Source organism: Salmo salar, chromosome ssa17 (genome assembly GCF_905237065.1).
Source record: "Salmo salar chromosome ssa17, Ssal_v3.1, whole genome shotgun sequence".
NCBI classification, from domain to species: domain Eukaryota; kingdom Metazoa; phylum Chordata; class Actinopteri; order Salmoniformes; family Salmonidae; genus Salmo; species Salmo salar.
In genome coordinates, this window is record NC_059458.1 from 57,468,350 (window position 1) to 57,493,346 (window position 24,997).

A 24,997-nucleotide genomic window follows, 5' to 3' on the forward strand; every position below is an offset into this window, starting at 1 on the left:
CTGTTAGAGGGAGAGACAGAGGGGATGCGAGCTCCACAGGCCCTGTTAGAGGGAGAGACAGAGAGTATATGAGCTCCACAGGCCCTGTTAGAGGGAGAGACAGAGAGTATATGAGCTCCACAGGCCCTGTTAGAGGGAGAGACAGAGGGGATGCGAGCTCCACAGGGCCTGTTAGAGGGAGAGACAGAGAGTATATGAGCTCCACAGGGCCTGTTAGAGGGAGAGAGAGAGAGTATATGAGCTCCACAGGCCCTGTTAGAGGGAGAGACAGAGAGTATATGAGCTCCACAGGGCCTGTTAGAGGGAGAGAGAGAGAGTATATGAGCTCCACAGGGCCTGTTAGAGGGAGAGACAGAGGGGATGCGAGCTCCACAGGCCCTGTTAGAGGGAGAGACAGAGGGGATGCGAGCTCCACAGGCCCTGTTAGAGGGAGAGACCGAGGGTATATGAGCTCCACAGGCCCTGTTAGAGGGAGAGACCGAGGGTATATGAGCTCCACAGGCCCTGTTAGAGGGAGAGACAGAGGGGATGCGAGCTCCACAGGCCCTGTTAGAGCGAGAGACAGAGAGTATATGAGCTCCACAGGGCCTGTTAGAGGGAGAGACAGAGAGTATATGAGCTCCACAGGGCCTGTTGGAGGGAGAGAGAGAGAGTATATGAGCTCCACAGGCCCTGTTAGAGGGAGAGAGAGAGAGTATATGAGCTCCACAGGCCCTGTTAGAGAGAGAGACAGAGAGTATATGAGCTCCACAGGCCCTGTTAGAGGGAGAGACAGAGAGTATATGAGCTCCACAGGGCCTGTTAGAGGGAGAGACAGAGGGGATGCGAGCTCCACAGGCCCTGTTAGAGGGAGAGACAGAGGGGATGCGAGCTCCACAGGCCCTGTTAGAGGGAGAGACCGAGGGTATATGAGCTCCACAGGCCCTGTTAGAGGGAGAGACCGAGGGTATATGAGCTCCACAGGCCCTGTTAGAGGGAGAGACAGAGGGGATGCGAGCTCCACAGGCCCTGTTAGAGCGAGAGACAGAGAGTATATGAGCTCCACAGGGCCTGTTAGAGGGAGAGACAGAGAGTATATGAGCTCCACAGGGCCTGTTGGAGGGAGAGAGAGAGAGTATATGAGCTCCACAGGCCCTGTTAGAGGGAGAGAGAGAGAGTATATGAGCTCCACAGGCCCTGTTAGAGCGAGAGAGAGAGAGTATATGAGCTCCACAGGGCCTGTTAGAGGGAGAGACAGAGGGTATATGAGCTCCACAGGCCCTGTTAGAGCGAGAGACAGAGAGTATATGAGCTCCACAGGCCCTGTTAGAGGGAGAGAGAGAGAGTATATGAGCTCCACAGGCCCTGTTAGAGGGAGAGACAGAGAGTATATGAGCTCCACAGGCCCTGTTAGAGGGAGAGACCGAGGGTATATGAGCTCCACAGGCCCTGTTAGAGGGAGAGACAGAGGGGATGCGAGCTCCACAGGCCCTGTTAGAGCGAGAGAGAGAGAGTATATGAGCTCCACAGGGCCTGTTAGAGCGAGAGACAGGGTATATGCGCTCCACAGGCCCTGTTAGAGGGAGAGACAGAGGGTATATGAGCTCCACAGGCCCTGTTAGAGCGAGAGAGAGAGAGTATATGAGCTCCACAGGCCCTGTTAGAGGGAGAGACAGAGAGTATATGAGCTCCACAGGGCCTGTTAGAGGGAGAGACAGAGGGTATATGAGCTCCACAGGCCCTGTTAGAGGGAGAGACAGAGGGTATATGAGCTCCACAGGCCCTGTTAGTGGGAGAGACAGAGGGGATGCGAGCTCCACAGGGCCTGTTAGAGGGAGAGACAGAGGGTATGTGTATGAAGGCATAGAGAGAGGATAAGGAGAGGGAGTGAGTATTCAGTGAAAACAGTCTTTTCCGGCCTCTCACTGTACTGTCTTTGATACTGGTGCCAAGGAACAGGAAATACGGATCATCTCAGGAATTCAGCGAGGAAGATCCAATAGCATTTCCAGCCAAACCCCCACTTTTCCTCTCTCCTTCTCTCTACCTTTCTCTCTCTCTCTCTTATCCTCTTTCACTCTTTCTCCCCATCTCTTTCCACCCCCTCCATATCTCTTTTTCTCTTTTCCCCCTCTCCCACTCTTCCCTCCGGTCGCCCTTTCTTCTGGACTGCAGTAGCTGTCAACATGCATTAGATATGCGTTGGAGATAGGTTAGTGATATGTTGGGGGTGCGTTAGATCTCTCCCCACGCCTGTCCCGTGTCTGGCTCTTTGATACGCTGGGAAGATTTAATAGATGCTGATTTAATTTGGGCCTTAATTAAACACCATCAGCTGTTAATGTATCTACAGGCTGGACTAACTGATGGAACTGAGGGAGGGAGGGAAAAGAGAGAGAGAGCACAAGAGGGACGGAATTAAGGACGGAGAGAAAGATGGAGATTGTGTGTGTGTCTGTGTGCACTCTGTCTCCTCTCTGTAATGAGAGCCCTTAGGCCACAGCTCTCTGGCCTGTTTGGAGACCTGTCACTGATAAGCAGGGTATGTGAACGGTGTTGAACGGTGTTGAGCGGTGCGAAATCCCGCTCATCGCTCACCGAGCGGCGCTTTCTCCGGCGCTCCACGCCCTTTCCAACCGCACCGCTAAAAACCGCTCCACGCTCACAGGAGAAAAAAACTGATGCTCCAAATTCACTCCATTCATTAAAATCACAATTTAACCAACACCTATCTATTTCAGTGACTACTTGGACCTACCATTTGGTTGTGAAGTATTGAAACCAAACCATATGATTGGAATGAAAAGTACTTTAATAAACATGAAAAGGTGACTGTAAGAAGCACTCATAATTTGAAATAGGCCACATGTCATATTAAACAGCATATAAACACTCTAAATAGGTCAGGAGTCAGACAGGGAGACTAAGAAGGAACAAAAATGAATTATTTAGGCTGTATTATTTCAAGGCTATAACCTACAAAAGAAATACATTGTGAAGCATTTGCAAGTGCGACACAATAGGCTGGTAGGGACATAAAGCACTCGGCATTTAAACAACATTTAGTTGTATTAAATCATTAAAGTCTATAAATTCCGCATATAGGCTATAACTTATAATTTAAATCCAAGTTAAACGAAAAATGTGTTATTAGGCTCAGTCTACAGTGTCTTTTGAATTCATTTTAGAAACACGTGTTTAACCAGCTTGTGATGGTGCCTGTAGAGCAGGCCAGCAGTAGAGAATATCCTCTCTGAGCTTGCAGAGTCACTGGGGATGCTAAACACCCTTTTGGCCGCTCTTGTCAGGCTGGGCGGAGATGCAGAGTTGTTTTTAAACTTTTCTATAGGTAGGCCAAATATTTTTTGGCCAAAATAAACCAATCAAAACGGAAAGCTCCTTGAAAGTGGGCATATGCCAGGCCTATTGGGCCAAAATCAATTATGGATAATAGAGATAATAGAGCAAAAATGAACAAAACTTTTAAGAGATCAGATTTTTAGTTTGTAAATAATTTGCCACAATGACACACTTTAATTAGCTACCCACCTCATTCCTTTCTTTTAGCATGTGCCCGTAGTAAGTACACCATCATGCTTTCGGGACGTGTCTTTTCAGATTCCACAATGATTCTTTAGTTGTGGACACTACATCACTGCACTCCCTCTCTTGATCTTGGTCCTCATCTTTGTAAGACACCTTGATTTAGCACCTGTGTGTTTATCAGTTTCTTTATGGAAATATTTAGCGAACTCAATGACAGTAGTTAAAGCAAGGGGCTTTAGCAGCACACAAGTAGACTACAAATGCATGCTGGGCCAGACCTGACCTGAGTTCATGAAGTGAGCGCTATTGGAGCGCGAGTGTAGCGAAATTGGAGCGGGCGAGGAAGGCCGGCCCTCCAGCCTTTGGGAATCTCGCTCCACTCTCCAGTCAAATTGGGCACTCTTCGCTCCGCTCCAGTTCCGTTCACATACTCTGGTGATAAGCGGTGCGCAACTGTCATTAAACAAGCCAGCATGACAATGGAGGGAGAGAAAGAGAATGAGGGGCGAGAGAAAGAAAGAAAGTAAAGGGAGCATACAACAGAGAGGAGGAAAAGAGTGCGTGAGAAGAGAGAAAGGTAGAGAGAGGGAGTGAGATAGAAAGATGAAGAGAGCAAGAGAATGTCACAGGGAGTGATAGCCATCACGTCTTTCTCCTGTGTATCTGGCCCAGTGGGGTGTGAAGGCCTGTTTTTAGATGGATGAATTGTCATTCAATTTGCCCCAGGGTCCCAACACATGGGCTAGGGGCCCCCCACAGACACACAGGCCAGGGGCCTGAACACTAATTGGGAGGTTATTTTATAAATGTCTCATCAAAAAGATGTTTGGTGATTTTTTTGTTGTTGTGGTGAGCATTTTTTTTCTCTCCTGCCTAATTTGTTTGGCACCCGTTTATCGCCAGCCCACACAGCTGGAGAGCAGCCAATCGGATGGGAGTACAGATGTTTTAACCCCTTCCTGTCTTGGTAGAGAGCACAGTATTTTACACTACAGTTGCAGTACATTTATCACACGGCATGCTCTTATTCCAGCAACCTTATGTGCTCTATATGCCTTGTTAAAAGTGCCCTGCATATGGAAATACTGAGAACTCCTCTTACAGGGATCACATCCGTGTAGGAGAATTTCATCACTATAAGTGGTTGACCAATATAACCATATTCACTATAAGCAGAGTCTACTAAACTCAGCAAGAAAAGAAACGGCCCATTTCAGGACCCTGTCTTTCAAAGATAATTCATAAAAATCCAAATAACTTCACAGATCTTCGTTGTAAAGTGTTTAAACACTGTTTCCCATGCTTGTTCAATGAGCCATAAGCAATTAATGAACATGCACCTGTGGAACGGTCGTTAAGACACTAACAGCTTACAGGCGGTAGGCAATTAAGGTCACAGTTATGAAAGCTTAGGACACCAAAGAGGCCTTTCTACTGACTCTGGAAAACACAAAAAGAAAGATGCCCAGGGTCCCTGCTCATCTGGGTGAACGTGCCTTAGGCATGCTGCAAGGAGTCATGAGGACTGCAGATGTGGCCAGGGCAATACATTGCAATGTCCGTACTGTGAGACGCCTAAGACAGCGCTACAGGGAGACCGGACAGACAGCTGATGGTCCTCGCAGTCTTAGACCACGTGTAACAACACCTGCACAGAATCGGTACATCCGAACATCACACCTGCGGGACAGGTACAGGATGGCAACAACAACTGCCCGAGTTACACCAGGAATGCACAATCCCTCCATCAGTGCGGTACTCAATGCAGCTGGTGGCCACAGTAGATACTGACTGTTACTTTTGATTTTGACCCCCCTTGGCTCAGGGACACATTATTCAATTTTTGTTAGTCACATGTCTGTGGAACTTGTTCAGTTTATGTCTCAGTTGTTGAATCTTGTTATGTTCATACAAATATTTACACATGTTAAGGTTGCTGAAAATAAACGCAGTTGACAGTGAGAGGACGTACATTTTTTTTTGCTGAGTTTATATACAGGAAGTGTACTACATGGTTAATATGGTGCCATTTGAAACACAGCCTCTTTGGGCTAGCGGAACACCTGCTGACCACATCCGGTGAAATTGCAGGTCGCACAATTCAAATAAATATTCGTAATATTAAACATTCGTAATATCAAACATTCATGAACATACAAGTGTCTTATCATTTAAAAGCTTAACTTATTGTTAATCCAACTGCATTCTCAGATTTAAAAAAGGCTTTACAGCGAAAGCATACCTTGTGATTATCTGAGGACAGCGCCCCACATCAACATATTTTTCAACCAGCACAGGCTTCACAAAATCACAAATAGCGATCAAATAAATCACTTACCTTTTAAGATCTTCCTCTGTTTGCAATCCTAGGGGTCCCAGCTACAACATGAATGGGTGTTTTGTTAGATAAAATACTTCTTTATATCCCAAAAAGTCTGTTTAGTTGGCACCATTGATTTCAGTAATCCACTCGTTCAACGTGCAGACAAAGGAGTCCAAAAATCTACCGGTAAACTTCATCCAAACAAGTCAAACGATGTTTCTATTTGATCTTCAGGTAGTCTAAAATGTAAATAAACTATAATATTTCACATGGAAAGTACTATGTTCAATAGGAAAGGAACATTCGTAAGCACGCGCTGAAAGACTGATTTGGTTCAGATGCACTTCTAACAAAAACTCAAAATACTTGTTCGTTTTTCAAAAAAGAAGCCTGAAACCTTGAATAAAGACTGGTGACATCTAATGGAAGCTATAGGAATTGCAATTTGGGTGACGGATATATATATATATATAAGCAATAGCTTTTCATAATAAGAGCCTGGGAGCGGAAAAATTATAATTCTGGTCGGATTCTCTTCAGATTGTTGCCTGCCATATCAATTTTGTTATAGCCTCAGACATTATTTTAACAGTTTTAGAAATGTCAGAGTGTTTTCTATACAATGCTACCAATATGTATATATGCATATCCTGGCTTCTGGGCCTGAGTAACAGGCAGTTTACTTTGGGCACGTCAGTCAGGCGGAAATTCAGGAAACTGCCCCCTAGCCCTAAGAAGATTTATGAGACGTGTCTCTGCCCTGTGAGTTAGCCCTCCTCCAGCTCCACTGGGTCTGTGTTAGCTCTGCCAGATAATGTCATCTCCTGCAGGCATGTTTACAGATGGCTAGGAGAGATGAGGGGCCCATCACACTGGGTTATGTGTTTCTGACTGGGGCCATCTGCTTAAAAAATATTCAGACGGAGAGAGCTGGGGTCCAGAGGGGGTTTGTGATGGAGGAGTGTGTGTGTGTGCGTGCGTGTTGTACGGTGTGAGTGAATGCATATGGCTGACCAGAGAGTTCACCTCTGAGTAGATCTCTCCATAAACCTGCATACCTATACAACTTAACGCAGTTAGTGTGTGTGTGTGTGTGTGTGCGTATCTGCTGTATTTATGATAGTGTGTGTTCATTTGGAGGCAGTGACTGTGTCCTTCATTCTTCAGGGGAGGACCAGAACTGTCAGTTGAGTTTCTTGTTAGGCTTGATCTCTGTGGCTTTCCGTAGGAGGGGTTCTGCTCCCCCTGCCTTGCTTGTTCTCTTAAAGAGACCTCTAATTGACAGAGAAACACAACACAATTTCTGTGACACTTATTATCTCTCTCTGTGAAACGGCCTCAGAGGAATCTTTGAAGTCAGTGCATGTTGTACAATTATCCAAAGGGATTTTGTTGGTGTGCTTTTATTGTTTTTATGTGTGTTTTTAAACAAAATGTTGGTTTTGAAAAGTTGTTGATGATGATGATGATCAAATACGAGTATCAAATATGTCCCTGAAGTCTGTGTGTGTGTTTGTCCTTGTGTAAATGTGTTTTGGAGAGAGGTTTTTTTTATGTTTCTGTGAGTTCTTTTGAGATGAAATAATTTGAAGATTCTGTTTGCTCAGACAGAACCCTTTGAAATTTCTAGAAAGTGAAGAAGCCTCTGCAGAGAGTATGTCTGTCAACATGAAATGGAGCGCTGGAGATAATTGTGTGTGTGTGTGTGTGTGTGTGTGTGTGTGTGTGTGTGTGTGTGTGTGTGTGTGTGTGTGTGTGTGTGTGTGTGTGTGTGTGTGTGTGTTCTGCTGGGTAGCTTACATGACTCTTTAGGCCATCAGGGTAGGTCTAATTGGGAGATCTGCTCAGTGTTTTTCTGTAGTCAAATATGGAGATTGACTTGAACAGCTTACTCACTGACCTTTGGCTAATGCTATAGTGTGTGTGTGTGTGTGTGTGTGTGTGTGTGTGTGAGAGAGAAAGTGTGTTTATGTGTATGCCTGTTTGTGTATGAGTTTGAGTGTGTTTTACTCAAAGCCTAACTTGGCTCTAATGCTTTTTTAAATGGACCTGAACATTTGACATTTGTCACATTAGGGGAAAGCATTGTGACAGCTGGTCCAAGCAATACAATACTTTAAACCCTATCTGTTCTCTACACTGTGATACATCACCCAGCTAATCTTTAGTGTCCATGCCTCCACTGCCTAATGCCAAATGCACTGTTGCACAAAGACATGAAATATGTGTAGTGAACCTCTTTACTGGCAGTAGAGAGAGGTTGTTTTGTCCCACCAAACATTTTGAAGGCAACACATTTTATTTTTCAGGCATTGGCATCAATTCTAGCTAACTACTGTTACAGATTACTGACAGTGTAAAAGAGGGACAAAGAGGTTGAGAGAGGGAGGTAGAGAGGGTTATTTGATTGCAAATACAGTGCATTTGGACAGTATTCAGACCCCTTGACTTTTTCCACATTTTGTTATGTTACAGCCTTATTTTATAATTTATGATTCCCCCCCCTCCCTCAATCTACACACAATACCCCATAATGACAAAGCAAAAACAGTTAAAAAAAAAATATATATATTTTTTTTATTTACATTTATAAAAAATTAACTGATATCACATTTACATAAGTATTCAGACCCTTTACTCAGTACTTTGTTGAAGCACCTTTGGCAGCGATTACAGCCTCGAGTCTTCTTGGGTATGACACTACAAGCTTGGCACACCTGTATTTGGGGAGTTTCTCCCATTCTTCTCTGGAAATTCTCTCAAACTCTGTCAGGTTGCATGGGGAGCGGCACTGTATAGCTATTTTCAGGTCTCTCCAGAGATGTTCGACGTCCGGGCTCTGGCTGTGTGCTTAGGGTTGTGTGCTTAGGGTTGTGTGCTTAGGGTCGTTGTCTTGTTGGAAGGTGAACCTTCGCCCCAGTCTGAGATCCTGAGCGCTCTTGAGCAGGTTTTCATCAAGGATCTCTCTGTACTTTGCTCCATTCATCTTTCCCTCGATCCTGACTAGTCTCCCAGTCCCTGCCGCTGAAAAACATCCCCACAGCATGACGCTGCCACCACCATGCTTCACCGTAGGAATGGTGCCAGGTTTCCTCCAGATGTGACAATTGGCATTCAGGCCAAAGAGTTCAATCTTGGTTTCATCAGACCAGAGAGTCTTGTTTCTCATGGTCTGAGAGTCCTTGGGTACCTTTTGGCAAACTCCAAGTGGGCGGTCATGTTCCTTTTTCTGAGGAATGGCTTCCGTCTGGCCACTCTACCATAAAGGCCTGATTGGTGGAGTGCTGCAGATATGGTTGTCCTTCTGGAAGGTTCTCACATCTTCAGAGGAACTCTGGAGCTCTGTCAGCATGACCATCTGGTTCTTGGTCACTTCCCTGACCAAGGCCCCTTTTCGCCCGATTGCTCAGTTTGGTCGAGCGGCCAGCTCTAGGAAGAGTCTTGCTGGTTCCAAACTTATTCCATTTAAGAATGATGGAGGCCACTGTGTTCTTGGGGATCTTCAATGCTGCAGAACGTTTTTGGTACCCTTCCCCAGATCTGTGCCTTGACACAATCTTGTCTCGGAGCTCTACGGTCAATTAGTTTGACCTCATGGCTTGGTTTTTGCTCTGACATGCACTGTCAACTGTGGGACCTTATATAGACAGGTGTGTGCCTTTCCAAATCATGTCCAATCAATTGAATTTACTACAGGTGGACTCCAATGAAGTTGTAGAAACATCTCAAGGATGATCAATGGAAACAGGATGCACCGAAGCTCAATTTCGAGTCTCATAGCAAAGGGTCTGAATACTTATGTAAATAAGTTATATCTGTTTTTTTTCTTCATAAATTAGCAACAGTTTCTAAAAACCTGTTTTCGTTTTGTCATTATGGGGTATTGTGTGTAGATTGATGACGGGAAAAAACAAGTTCATCAATTTTAGAATAAGGCTGTAACGTAACAAAATGTGGAAAAAGTCAAGGGGTCTGAATACTTTCCGAATGCACTGTATATACACAGTGATGCATCATCCACTTTAGCATATAACCTATGGAGTGTCAAATTTAAGAATATATGGACTAAAGAATAATCAGTCATGCAACTTTTATCACTGTTTTTATTGAAGTAAATTTCCTTTGAATGTTTTCCTTTTCATTAAATAAAGCATGTATTTATATGTTAAAACAGAGAGATTAGAGAATATTTTACATTTTACATTTGATTGAGGACATCAGGGAAATACTCATAATTGTGGTGTTACTTGACTATCTATGATTTGTAAATGTATTACCTGTAATATTGCGAAAAGAAAATCCTTCCTCATCGATGCATGTAGGCAATATTGTGTGACATTGTTAATCAGTCTGTGTGATTGCCAGGAGAGGTGATCAGAGGGGCAGAGTTTTTACTACCATAATTAGGACAGAGGAAAAAGTATGGATAGAGTTTCTCAGCAAAGGTACAGTCAGTGAAAGAGTAGATATGAGACCTGGCCTCCACATCATAAAAGGAGACCTGACCCTCCTCATAATCCACAAACACCCCCACCTTCTGGGGTTTCTCTCTCAGGGAGAGGGGGACAGTGGGGATAGAGTTCGCAATGTACTCATTTCCATTCCTCAGCCGCACAGTCCAGTATCCATTCTCATGGGTCAGTGTGATTTTTCCCCTTCCTGTTGATGGACTCTCTGGCCACTCCTAAATTCCAGTCAGTCTTCCCATTGACAGTCACCTCATAGTAAAATCTCCCTGAAGAGAAGCCCTCTTTTCCCAAAACATTGCCACAACAATCAAACATTTTTGGGTTGTCAGGAAGATGAATTGATGTTTTTCTATGTCTCACTTGTTTTCCATCATCAGACAGGATGAGAGAGAGATGTGCTGTATGAGGATCCAGAGTTACATCCACTGCATACTGCTGAATCCTCTTCAGCTCAGCATCACACAACTTCTTCTCTTCACTCATCATAACTTTATTTAGTGTATCTTTCAGCTGAAACACAACTCTCCTCACTGTCCCCACACACAGATCACTGTGAACACTGATCTCAGACCAGTCCTTGGTGTGTAGAGGGGTGCACAGGGATGGGAAGCTCTGTAGGAGGTGGAGGTGGTCCTCAGTGTGTGAGAGCTGCTCCAGCTCAGTGCTTCTCCTCTTTAGCTCAGTGATTTCCTGCTCCAATTCTTTAATGAACCCTTCAGCCTGCCTCTCTGCTGCTTCCAGCTTTTTCTCAGTCACCTCAATGAGCTCAGCCTGGCTTCTCTCAATGGAGCGCACCAGATCAGTGAAGACCTGCACACTGTCTGATATCTCTCTCTCTGCCTCTCTCTTACTGAGATCTACTGAGTGTTTGATCTCCTGAACCTTCTGCAGTCTCTCTTGGATCATCTGTTTCACTTCTGCCGCAGTCTTGTCCAGTTGAGCCTTCCTCTCTCCATACTCTTCCTCCAGGGACAGTGTCTTGAGTCTTGTGGTCTGTCTCAGTGCAGAATTGACACACACACATCTGGTCAGTCCTACAGAATGGCTCCAGGAGTCTGTCATGCTTCTTACACATCCTGTCTTCCAGGTTCTCCACAGGGTTGATCAGCTTGTGTCTCTTTAAGGTTGAGAGTCTCTGAGGTTCCAGGTGAGTCTCGCAGTAAGAGGTCTGACACACCAGACAGGACGTCAGGGCCTTGAGCTTCATTCCAGAGCAGATGTCTCAGGACATTTCTCCTGGTTTGAAAATTGATAAATCTTTACCTCTGAGAGATGATCAGAGTGGCAGAGTTTTTACCATCATAATTAGGACAAGGGCTGATATATGGATAAAGTTTCTCAGTGAAGGTAGATATGAGAAATGGCCTCCAAATCATAACCTCTCTGAATGTTGTTGACGTGAAGCTCAGGTCTGATGTAGAATTTCTCCTTCCACATTGGACATTGGTACAGGTCAGTGGTATCCCAGTACTGTCAGATACAGCCCTTGCAGAAGTTGTGTCCACATGGAATAGAGACTGGCTCAGTGAACACATCAACACAGATAGAGCACAGGAACTGCTCTTCAGACAGGAGACTGCTGGAGGTGGCCATATCTAGACATAGAGCAAAGGTAAAACTATAAAGCATTTCCTGGAATTCAGTTCTCAATAGTTTAAGCTTTAGAGTTGTCAACATTGTCTTATGGGATGCTATTAACCAAGCTTAATACAATGATTAATATAGAAATTAGTAGTTTTACAAAAGGGAGTTTAAAGGCACAATCTGCATTTGTAACACCATTAAAGCATACACCCTGCCACTGATTTAGTCAGCTGAGGGATGGGGCTGGAGATTTGTAATAACTCTCAAACTCATGGACATAGCTATGGGTATAGGAACTGACCATGATTAAGATGATATGTTTAACCATGTTTACAGGTTATATAGTGTTTGTTTACATTTACATTGTTTACAAACATTGGAGTAAAGCAAGCTGTGGTTTGACAGTTGAACTAAACTCATGAGGTGTTCTTTAATGGAAGCCTCTCAACAATAATCCAGGTAGAATTAGGAATTCCCCAGGGTAGCTGTTTAGCCCCCTTGCTTTTTTCAATCTTTACTAACAACATGCCACTGGCTTTGAGTAAGGCCAGTGTGTCTATGTATGTGGATGACTTAACACTATACAAGTCAGCTACTACAGCGACTGTAACGGTCGTCATATGTAGTGGACCAAGGCGCAGCTGGTTGAGTGCTCATTTTAACTTTTATTGAACACTTACAAAACAAGAAAACGAACGAACGCACAGTAATGCAGGCTACGCACAGCTATTCAAAAACAACTTCCCACAAAACCCGTAACAAAAACACCCCTCTATATAGGACCTTCAATCAGAGGCAACGAAGAACAGCTGCCTCCAATTGAAGGTCAAACCAATAACCCTAAACATAGAACTTGAAAGACTAGAACATAGAAATATACTAACATAGAACATAACCAAAAAGCCCGGAACACTCTAAACAAACACCCTCTGCCACGTCCTGACCAAACTACAATAACCCCTTATACTGGTCAGGACATGACAGCGACTGAAATGAAAGCAACACTTAACAAAGAGCTGCAGTTAGTTTCAGAATGGGTAGCAAGGAATAAGTTAGGCCTAAATATTTCCAAAACTGAAAGCATTGTATTTGGGACAAATCATTCACTAAACCCTAAACCTCAACTATGTCTGTCACGGTTATCGTCGGTGAAGGAGGACCAAAATGCAGCAGGACTGTGTTTGTTCATTTTGAACATTTATTAAATCAAAATGAACTCAAAAACAACAAACCGACCGATCCACAGACAGTCTGGCAAGGCACAAGGCTAAACACAGAACAATCTCCCACAAATACAAGACAAAACACACCCAACTAATATAGGACTTCCAATCAAAGGCAACACCAAACAGCTGCCTTCAATTGGAAGTCCACCCCAATTAACTCAACATAGAAACACACTCACTAGACTACACATAGAAATACATAAACATAGACCATAACTCAAAACCCGGAAATAATAAATCAAACGCCCTCCTAACTAACACACCACCCTGAACCACATAAAACAAATACCCTCTGCCACGTCCTGACCAAACTACAATAACAATTAACCCTTTTACTGGCCAGGACGTGACAATGTCTCGTAATGAATAATGTGGATATTGAGCAAGTTGAAGTGACTAAACTGCTTGGAGTAACCCTGGATTGTAAACTGTCATGGTCAAAACATATTGATACAACAGTAGCTAAGATGGGGAGAAGTCTGTCCATAATAAAGCGCTGCTCTGCCTTCTTAACAGCACTATCAACAAGGCAGGTCCTACAGGCCCTAGTTTTGTCGCACCTGGACAACGGTTCAGTAGTGTTGTCAGGTGCCACAAAGAGGGACTTGGGAAAATTGCAGTTGGCTCTGAACAGGGCAGCACGGCTGGCCCTTAAAATTAAATGGAGAGCTAACATTAATGACATGTATGTCAATCTCTCATGGCTCAAAGTGGAAGGGAGATTGACTTCATCATTACTTGTTTTGGTAAGAAGTGATGACAAGCTGAATGTACCGAGCTGTCTGTTTTAAAATACTAGCACACAGCTCGGACACCTATCCATACACCACAAGACATGCCACAAGAGGTGTCTTCACAGTCCCCAAGTCCAGAACAGACTATGGGAGGCATACAGTACTACATAGAGCCATGACTACATGGAACTCTATTCCACATCAGGTAACTGATGCCAGCAGTAGAATCATATTTAAAAGGCGGGTAAAAATACACCTTATGGAGCAACGGGGACAGTGAAGACACACACAAGCTACAGAAACATGCATACACACACATTGTGATATTGTTGTATGGCGGTATTGAACATTTTGTGTTGTGGACATGTGGTGGTGTAGGGATGTTATATGATGTACAGTTTTATCTTTAGCTCATTCAGTACAAACATAGTTCACTGTTTTATATGTAATGTGGGTGCTTTGGTGTGTTTGGACCCCAGGATGAGGCAGCAGCTAATGGGGATCCCTAATAAATACAAATCTGTTATATTCTTCAAGAATCAAGGTGTATACCGTATGTCATTCATTTAAAAGTCTAAAAAGGTATGTAGCAACTGCATATTGCCCCTTTAACATACTGAAGCTAAAAACAGGAGAATACTTAAACACGGTATAGTTCATGTTCACCTGTCTCTTCTCACCTGTGTCTGTGTGAGTATGGGTGCTGTCTCTTTTTTTCTCTCCGTTTGTGTTTTCAAATAAAGCCTGGAGACTCTGTGAAGTTGTTTAACAGAGATTTCTGATGAGTTTGAGTGCGTTTGCTCCGGTTTACAACATACTGAATCTCTCCACTTCAGATTCAGTCCAACAAAGCGAAGTTGAAATGTTCCTCCCCTCCGTATTTTGCAGTGTAGTTTTCTCTTCCTGGAACATAGTTAACCCTTTACATAGCTGAATGCTCTCATGTGCTCTTAGACACTCAGACGAGAGTACAAACATGGGGACTGCTTGAAATCTACAGTAGTTGAACTTAAGAAATGCATTCATTCAGTATAACTATTCCGCCAGAAACTACAGTGCCATCAGAGAGTATTCACACCACTTGACTTTTTTCACATTTTGTTGCGTTACAGCCTGAATTGAAAATGGTTTTAAATGTGATTTTTGGTCACTGGCCTACACACAATACCCCATAACGTTAAAGTGGAATTGTTTAAAAAAAATTAAAAAAAATAATTCATAACAGATGAAATGCTGAAATGTCTTGCGTCAATAAGCATTCAACTCATTTGTTATGGCAAACCTAAATAAGTTCAGGAGTAGAAATGTGCTTAACAAGTCACATAATAAGTTGCATAGACTCGCTCTGTGTGCAGTAATAGTGTTTAACATTATTTTTTAATGACTACTTCATCTCTGTACCCCTCACATACAATTATCTGTAAGGTTCCTTAGTCGAGCAGTGAATTTCAAACACAGATTCAACCACAAAGACCAGGGCGGTTTTCCAAAGCCTCGCATAGAAGGGCACCTATTGGTAGATGGATAAAATAAAAAAGCTGACCTTGAATATCCCTTTGAGCATGGTGAAGTTATTCATTACACTTTGGATGGTGTATCATTACACCCAGTCACTACAAAGATACAGGCGTCCTTCCTAACTCAGTTGCCGGAGAGGAAGGAAACCGCTCAGGGAGGCCAATGGTGACTTTTAAAACAGTTACAGAGTTTAATAGCTGTGATTAGGAGAAAACTGAGGATGGATCAACAACATTGTAGTTACTCCACAATACTAACCTAAGAAAGCCTGTACAGAATAAAATATTCCAAAACATGCATCCTGTTTGCAACAATGCACTAAAGTAATATTGCAAAAAAGGTGGCAAAGCAATTATCATATTTTCAAGCATAGTTTTGGCTGCATAATGTTATGGTTATGCTTGTAATCGTTAAGGCCTGGGGAATTTTTCAGGATAAAAAATAAATAGAATGGAGCTAAGCACAGGCAAAATCCTAGAGAAACATCTCAAAGATGATCAACGAAAACAGGATGCACCTGAGCTCAATTTTGAGACTCATAGGGTCTGAATACTTACGTAAATAAGGTATTTCATTTTTTTGTTTATATATACATTTGTAAAAATGTCTAAAAACCTGTTTTTGCTTTGTCATTATGGGGAATAGATTGTGAGTAGATTGATGAGGAAAACATTTTATTTAATATATTTTAGAATAAGGCTGTAACATGACAATGCACTGTATGTAGTGACAACAAGCATTCTTTTAAAAATATTTTTTGTTTGTTAATATGACTTAACACTAATAAAAACAATAACATAACACCCAACAAGACAGCACCTTTCAACCATATATCAGTGGTTGGAATATTAAACAGCAAGTAAAAATAAATAAATAATAATAATATAATAAAGTTATAATACATTTTTGGGATAAAAACAAAGGAAAAAAAAACACCCATTACACATTCATTCGTTCTACTTTATACCCTAGCTTCTCACCCGCACATCCCTTATATAATTCAAAAAGTCTTCCTTTATTATACAAGATTTCCCTTTCCTCTCCTGTCACTTTGTTGTCATTGATTCATAAGATGCAGCCTCCACCATGAGTTTGAGCCAATCTGTTGATTTCGGACTATGTGTACACTTCCAGTTACTTAGTATGAGTCTAGCCACAGTAAGAAAACCCACTGACGCAATACCAAACTCTTCTTTGCTAACACCTGGTAGTAATATAAATACATCCCCAAACAGGCACAGCTGTGGGGACTCTAGGATAGGCTGTCCCACCCATTCTTCAAGCTTTTTAAGAATCTCCTTCCAGAAAGGGATCACAGTGGAACATCAGAAAGGTAGCTACTTCACCCTTGCGTTTCCAGCACACATTCTTTTGCAATTAACCCGTTTTATGTAATCTAACTGGGGTTCTGTAGTACCTATGAACAATCTTATAATGTTTAAATGTACCCCTTGTATCCCTGGTACAGCACCCTAGATAACAAGTATTTTTTATACATTATTTTACCATCTCAAGTCAAACAGGACTGAGTGACATTAAGTGGACAGTTTAAACAAGGATGTTCTCATCTTCATCTGACCAGATCGGATTTTTGTAATCATATTACATTTTTTTTGAATTTGTGATTGGTGTGTTTTTTTTGTTATTGTCTGGAGACAGTTTGTTTTGGTATAAAACATACACTGTTGTTCTTCTTAACATTCACATCAAACAACTTTACCTTACTAAACTTCTACCTGTGCAATATTGCTGTGTGATGTCAGTTTTTACTGCACCATAAAGTTATATTTTACTATTTCTATTGTTTTTATCTACCATCATTGCTTTGTCCTGTTAATAACTGTCACGCCTGCTGGCGCCCATTATTACGCACACCTGTCACCATCGTTACATGCATCAGTGCTTCATGGGACTCACCTGGACTCTATTACTTTATTTCTTGCCTCCCCTATTTCTGTCACTTCCTCCGTTTCTTCCCCGTCTCTGGATTAATGTTGTTTTGTTCCCCCTGTTCAGATGCTGGTCTTGTTTTGTTATATGTCCATTTATCCATTAAATCTTCCCTCCCTGTACTTGCTTCTCGTCTTCCAGCGTCTGTTCTTACAGAATGCAGACACCAATATTGGAAGCATCAGGGAGTTTTTTTGTTGGGGTTGGTGACGTCGGGTCCGCGTGCTGCTGCCGAAGGAACAGAGGATGCCTTAGCTGGCCCGAGAGGTTTTCTTACCTCGGTTGGCTCGGCAGGCTCCCATCCCACGTCATGCCTCAGCCGGCTCGTCGGGCTCCCACGCCTCAGCCGGCTCATCAGTCTCCCATCCTACATCATGCCTCAGCCAGCTCATCAGGCTCCCACACCTCAGCCGGTTCGCCGAGATCCCACGCCTCAGCCGGTTTGTCGGGCTCCCACGCCTCAGCCGGTTTGTCGGGCTCCCGCGCCTCAGCCGGTTTGTCGGGCTCCCGCGCCTCAGCTGGTTTGTCGGGCTCCCGCGCCTCAGCCGGTTTGTCGGGCTCCTGCGCCTCAGCCGGTTTGTCGGGCTCCAGCGCCTCAGCCGGTTTGTCGGGCTCCTGCGCCTCAGCCGGTTTGTCGGACTCCCGCGCCTCAGCCGGTTTGTCGGGCTCCCACGCCTCAGCCGGTTTGTCGGGCTCCCGCGCCTCAGCCGGTTTGTCGGGCTCCCGCGCCTCAGCCGGTTTGTCGGGCTCCCGCGCCTCAGCCGGTTTGTCGGGCTCCTGCGCCTCAGCCGGTTTGTCGGGCTCCCGCGCCTCAGCCGGTTTGTCGGGCTCCCGCGCCTCAGCCGGTTTGTCGGGCTCCCGCGCCTCAGCCGGTTTGTCGGGCTCCCGCGCCTCAGCCGGTTTGTCGGGCTCCTGCGCCTCAGCCGGTTTGTCGGGCTCCTGCGCCTCAGCCGGTTTGTCGGGCTCCTGCGCCTCAGCCGGTTTGTCGGACTCCCGCGCCTCAGCCGGCTCGTCGGGCTCCCATGCTTCAGCCAGCTCGTCTGGCTTCCACAACCCTCAGCTGGCCCGCGGGCTCGCCCAGGTGGGACACCGTGTGGCACCCCTAGAGGGGGGGGTACTGTCATGCCTGCTGGCGCCCATCATTACGCACACCTGTCACCATCGTTACATGCATCAGTGCTTCATGGGACTCACCTGGACTCTATTACTTTATTTCTTGCCTCCCCTATTTCTGCCACTTCCTCCGTTTCTTCCCCGTGTCTGGATTAATGTTGTTTTGTTCCCCCTGTCCAGATGCTGTTCTTGTTTTGTTATAAACTCAGCAAAAAAAAGAAACGTCGTCTCACTGTCAACTGCGTTTATTTTCAGCAAACTTAACATGTGTAAGTATTTGTAGGAACATAACAAGATTCAACAACTGAGACATAAACTGAACAAGTTCCACAGACATTGAATAATGTGTCCCTGAACAAAGGGGGGGGTCAAAATCAAAAGTAACAGTCAGTATCTGGTGTGGCCACCAGCTGCATTAAGTACTGCAGTGCATCTCTTCCTCATGGACTGCACCAGATTTACCAGTTCTTGCTGTGATATGTTACCCCACTGTTCCACCAAGGCACCTGCAAGTTCCCGGATATTTCTGGGAGGGAATGGCCCTAGCCCTCACCCTCCGATCCAACAGGTCCCCGACGTGCTCAATGGGATTGAGATCCGGGCACTTCACTGGCCATGGCAGAACACTGACATTCCTGTCTTGCAGGAAATCACGCACAGAACGAGCAGTATGGTTGGTGGCATTGTCATGCTGGAGGGTCATGTCAGAATGAGCCTACAGGAAGGGTACCACATGAGGCCTTAGACCGCTGCACCACTCGGGAGCCCCAACAGTCTCCACAAACAGATCACTGTGTACACTGATCCTAAACCAGTCCTTGGTGGGAGGAGGGGTGCACATGGATGGGAAGCTCTGGAGGAGATGGTCCTCAGTGTGAGAGCTGCTCCAGCTCAGTGATTCTCCTCTGTAGCTCAGTGATTTCCTGCTCCAGCTCTTTAATGAGCCCTTCAGCCTGCCTCTCTGCTGCTTCCAGCTTTTTCTCAGTCACCTCAATGAGCTCAGCCTGGCTTCTCTCAATGGAGCGAACCAGATCAGTGAAGACCTGTACACTGTCTGATATCTCTCTCTCTGCTTCTCTCTTACTAAGATCTACTGAGTGTTTGATCTCCTGAACCTTCTGCAGTCTCTCCTGGATCATCTGCTGCACTTCTGCCTCAGTCTTCTCCAGTTGAGCCATCTTCTCTCCTTCCTCTTCCTCTAGAGGGACAGAGTCATGAAACTTGTGGTCTGTGCAGAACAGACACACACACACATCTTGCCAGTCCTACAGAACAGCTCTGGAGGTCTGTTGTGCTTCTTACACATCCTGTCTTCTAGGTTCTCCACAGGATTGATCAGCTTGTGTCTCTTTAAAGTTGAGACTTCAGGGCCTCTTCCCCGTGCAGATGTCACAGGACACTTCTCCAGGTTAGGCAGAGGACTCATTTTGACCTTTGATCATTATCTTAACATTTTCTGCAACCTCTCAACATTGTGTTGACACGAAGCTCAGGTCTTCTGTAGAATTTCTCCTTACACAATGGACACTGGCTCAGGTCAGTGGTAACCCAATACTAGCTGATACAGGCCTTGCAGAAGTTGTGTCCATATGAAGTGGTGACTGGCTCAGTAAACACATGTAGACAGACCGAGCACAGGAACGGCTCTTCAGACAGGCGACTGCTGGAGGTTTCCAAATCCAGACAGAGACCAGAGGTGAAACCATAAAGCATTTACTCGAGTCTGCTTTTCATAGTTTCCAGTTGAGAGGTTTTATTCTGATGGAATCACATATGGGATCGATCTTGATGACTCATTTATATGCCATGTAAAGAAATGACTTATTTTACCAAAGAGAATTTAACCCAAATAATGTCGCTACTTTAAATGAAGAAAACAAGAGAATGCATAAAACATCCTTGCAATCTCTCTACTCACCTGTTTGTGGCTATTTTCTGTGTTCCTTCTGTCTGTATTATTAAAGTTGATCAAGTTTAGTGTTTTAAGAGATTTCCAAAGAGTTTGAGATAGTATGCTCCATTGAGCAATGGAGCATACTATGTCTCTCCACTGAAGTTTCCCTGAGTAAAGTTATGTCTACAGTACAATTTCTGCCTCACACAATATTGCTATGTACTTTGGAACAGTAAGGAGGATGGAGTTAACCCTTTTATATGGATGAACTCTCAAAAGTTAACAAATGTTAAATTATAAGATTAGCTTGAAATCTGTTGCTTTTTCTTGAGTGTTCAACTTTAAAGTTTTCCTTCCAATGTGCATTACCAGTCCTCCCTGTATGATATTGCTGTATTATTGTTACTGTGCTGTAAGGTTGAAAGGGATATTTTTTACTTTTTCTATTGAGTACAAGGTTGAAGTGTTATTCTATTTTATGAAAGGGGTTCAGAGAAATCTGCAATATGATGTACTTTATGCATTAGATCTGTCTATGAATTCTCATGAGATTATTTGTTTATTGGGTATTGTAAAAATCAATTTTTGTATTCCCTCCCTCCTTCCCCTTCACTGTAAACTGAGTCAGTGTCTATGTGTGGGTGACTGAATGAAAGGTGGATGGATAGGGACTGGTGGTGCCTGCTGAGTGATGGAGCTGCCATCTCTCTGTTACTCTATGGATATTAAATTACTGTGCTGTCACTCTGCCTGCCCAGCTGCTCACACAACAACACACCTGGACAGACAGGCAGAGATGGAGACCCCGCTCTCATCAAATCTTAATGACCTGGAGTGTGAATGTAATTATGCCTTTGGAGACAATGTTCTGTGACTCAGCACAATTGACTGTATCACACCCAGAGGAAAAGAGAGGGAGAGAGAGATTTGTTTTCGTAGCTCAGTCGAGCATCTGCTCAATGTATCTTCTGGACGTTCCTAATTAGCAGCTAGGGAGCCCGTGTGTACATAGCTCTCAAGGATTTATGAATATGAGTATGGGTCTCCCTCTGCACTCCCCTCGCTCCTTATCTTCCTATGCCTCTTCCTCTCTGCACTCCCCTCGCTACCTAATCTTCCTATGCCTCTTCCTCTCTGCACTCCCCTCGCTCCTTATCTTCCTATGCCTCTTCCTCTCTGCACTCCCCTCGCTCCTTATCTTCCTATGCCTCTTCCTCTCTGCACTCCCCTCGCTCCTTATCTTCCTATGCCTCTTCCTCTCTGCACTCCCCTCGCTCCTTATCTTCCTATGCCTCTTCCTCTCTGCTCTCCCTCTCGATCTCCTTTCTTAGAGGCATACTGTGGTTTAACCACTCTATGGAGCCGAGTTGTTTGTTACTTCAGTGGTAACGGTAATACTGTAACTCACACACACCTCTTAAGTGTACCCAAACCAGACCCTGAGTGGCTTAGAGTTCTCTGGGCAGTGAGGTTTCATTAGTCATTGATTATAGATGATGGTTCACTCTGGCAGATAATTGAATTCTCATTTGGCCTCTTGTTTTAGAGAAAGCCTGGGCCAAGTCAAATAAAGCCAGTAGCCTCATTTCAAAAACAATGAGGCCAAACAGAATTAACTTTAACACACTGGCTAGGCCTCGTTATTGACTGATTAGAACAGAGTGTGTTGTCTTACTGTAATGCTTTTACTCCTGGTGTGGACATGCAGTAAACCACTAACTCTACCTCAACACCCTCGCTTTGCTGATCTCAGATTTGACTTGTAATCCTGCCGACTCATGTTCAATGCTCGAACATTTTTCTCTGCTGCACAACCACACAATGTACAGTAAGTTCAGTTATTGAGTGTGTGTGTCTGTGTTTTTCAGTTTGTGCAATACAGGAGTGTTTGCATATATCTGATTTTGTAATGGTTGATCACAGACTCTGTGCCTCTACCTTTGGCTGGTCTACAGTGCCTTCAGAAAGTATTCACACCCCTTGGCTTTTTCCTAATTTTGTTGTGTTACAGCCTGAATTTAAAATTGATTAATTGAGATTTTGTGTCACTGGCTTACACACAATATCCCATAAATTCAAAGTGGAATTATGTTTTTAGACATTTTTACTAATTAATAAAAACTGAAAAGCTGAAATGTCTTGAGTCAATAAGTATTCAACCCCTTCGTTATGGCAAGCCTAAATTAAGTTCAGATGTGAAAATGTGCTTACAACATCACATAATAAGTTGCATGGACTCATTCTGCGTGCGATAATAGTGTTTTAATGTGATTTTTGAATGATTACCTCCTCACTGTACCAACCACAAAGACCAGGGTGTTTTTCCAATGCCTCGCAAAGAATGGCACCTATTGATGGGTAAAAAAAAACAGACATTGAATATCCCTTTGACCATAGTGAAGTTATGAATTACACTTTGGATGGTGTATCAATACACCCAGTCACTACAAAGATACAGGCGTCCTCCCTAACTTAGTTGCCGGAGAGAAAGGCAACCGCTCAGGGATTTCACCATGAGGCCAATGGTGACTTTGAAACAGTTACAGAGTTTATTGGCTGTGATAGGAGAAAACTGAGGGAGGGATCAACAACATTTTAGTTACTCTACAACACTAACCTAAATGACAGAGTGAAAAGCTGGAAGTCAGTACAGAATAAAAATATTCCAAAACATGCATCCTGTTTGCAATAAGGCACTAAAGTAAAACTTCAAAAAATGTGGCAAAGAAATTAACTTTATATCCTGAATACAAAGCGTTATGTTTGGGGCAAATCCAACACAACACATCACTGAGTTACCACTCTTCATATTTTCAAGCATGGTGGTGGCTGCATCATGTTATGGGTATGGTTGTCATTGGCAAGGACTAGGGAGTTTTGTTAATGATAAAAATAAATTGAATAGAGCTAAGCACAGGCTAAATCCTAGAGGAAAACCTGTTTCAGTCTGCTTTCCAACAGACACTGGGAGACAAACTCACCTTTCAGAAGGACAAAAACCTAAAATACAAGGCCAAATATACACAGGAGTTGCTTACCAAGATGACATTGAATGTTCCTGACTGGCCTCGTTACAGTTTTGACTTAAATCGGCGTGAAAATCTATGGCAAGACTTGAAAATGACTGTCTAGCAATGAGCAACAACCAACTTGACAGAGCTTGAAGAATTATACAAATAGTAATGTACAAATATTGTACAATCCAGGTGTGCAAAGCTCTTCCAGACTTATCCAGAAAGACTCACAGCTGTAATCGCTGCCAAATGTGATTTTAACATGTATTGACTCAGGGGTGTGAATGCTTATGTAAATGAGATATTTCTGTATTTTATTTAAAATACATTTGCAAAAAAATAAACATCTATTTAATCCATTTTGAATTCAGGCTGTAAGACCACAAAATGTGGAATGAAACAAGTGGTATGAATTCTTTCTGAAAGCACTGTACTGATCCTATTGGCCAGGGTTGAGGTTCTGTAGCAGACCAGGATGCCTGTCTTTCATTCCCACACCGCTGATTGGCTGGCCTGTCCCAGGTGGGGTGTGTGTGGGTGTAGTGGGAGGGTTAGAGTTGAAGCATATCTAGTTCCCATGCACAACTGTCGACTGGTACGATGGGTGTGTGCTCGGAAAGCTGAGCACCTGTGTTTTTGTGTGTGTAGTGAGTTGGGTGTACAGTGCATATACATATGCTGAGCTTATAGATTCCCATGATAACCTCTCCCATCCAAGCTGACAGAGCTTGAGAGGATCTGCAGAGAAGAATGGGAGAAACTCCCCAAATACAGGTGTGCCAAGCTTGTAGCGTCATACCCAAGAAGACTCAAGGCTGTAATCACTGCCAAAGGTACTTCAACAAAGTACTGAGTAAAGGGTCTTAATATTTATGTAAATGTAATATTTCAGTTTAAAATGTTTAATACGTTTGCAACATTTTCTAAAAAGCTGATTTTGCTTTGTCATTATGGGGTATTGTGTGGATTGATGAGGTAAAAAAACAATTTAATCAATTTTATAATAAGGCTGTAAAGTAACAAAAAGTGGAAAAAGTCAAGGGGTCTGAATGCTGAGCTTATAGATTCCCATGAGAACCTCTCCCCATCTCTTTTTCTTTCTCATTCGCTTATTCTTCCTGTGTCTTTCTTGTCTGGACCACCACTTCACCTCCCTGGTGGTTTCTGTCTTCTCCTGTTGGATGAGCTGACTGTCCGTCACTCCTGAATAAGTCCTATCCCAGAGAGAGAACACGCTGCAGGAAAACCCTCTGCTGAACCATGTCAAGGAATCTGTTCTCTCCTTTAGGACAGGCATTTTATGCATGTCTGCCGGTGTGTGTGTGTGTGTGTGTGTGTGTGTGTGTGTGTGTGTGTGTGTGTGTGTGTGTGTGTGTGTGTGTGTGTGTGTGTGTGTGTGTGTGTGTCAGTACATCTTGGTCCATGGAGGCTGCAGAGTTACTAATGAAGGGGCTGCTCTCAGCGCTGGGCCTCAGTATTAATAACCAGCAGCCAGAAATAGACCTGAATACTTTTAACATGCTAATACAATCAGCATGGAGCCCTGTCCGTTTCCCTAGCAGCCTATTCACTACCGCTCACCCCCTGCTGCTACCACTCTGGTACCACACTGCCTCTCTGTAGAACATCATTATCCTACCTATACAG

General features: G+C 43.8%; 1 protein-coding gene and 1 pseudogene across 1 annotated transcript in view; one reads left to right on the forward strand and one right to left on the reverse strand.

The window, feature by feature from the left end:
• LOC106576167 (protein O-mannosyl-transferase TMTC1) overlaps positions 1-24,997 on the forward strand; it is a 98,449-nt gene that overhangs the window by 22,632 nt on the left and 50,820 nt on the right. The gene's annotated exons all lie outside the window — the stretch shown is intronic.
• Positions 9,834-14,729, reverse strand: LOC106576168 (E3 ubiquitin-protein ligase TRIM39-like; annotated as a pseudogene).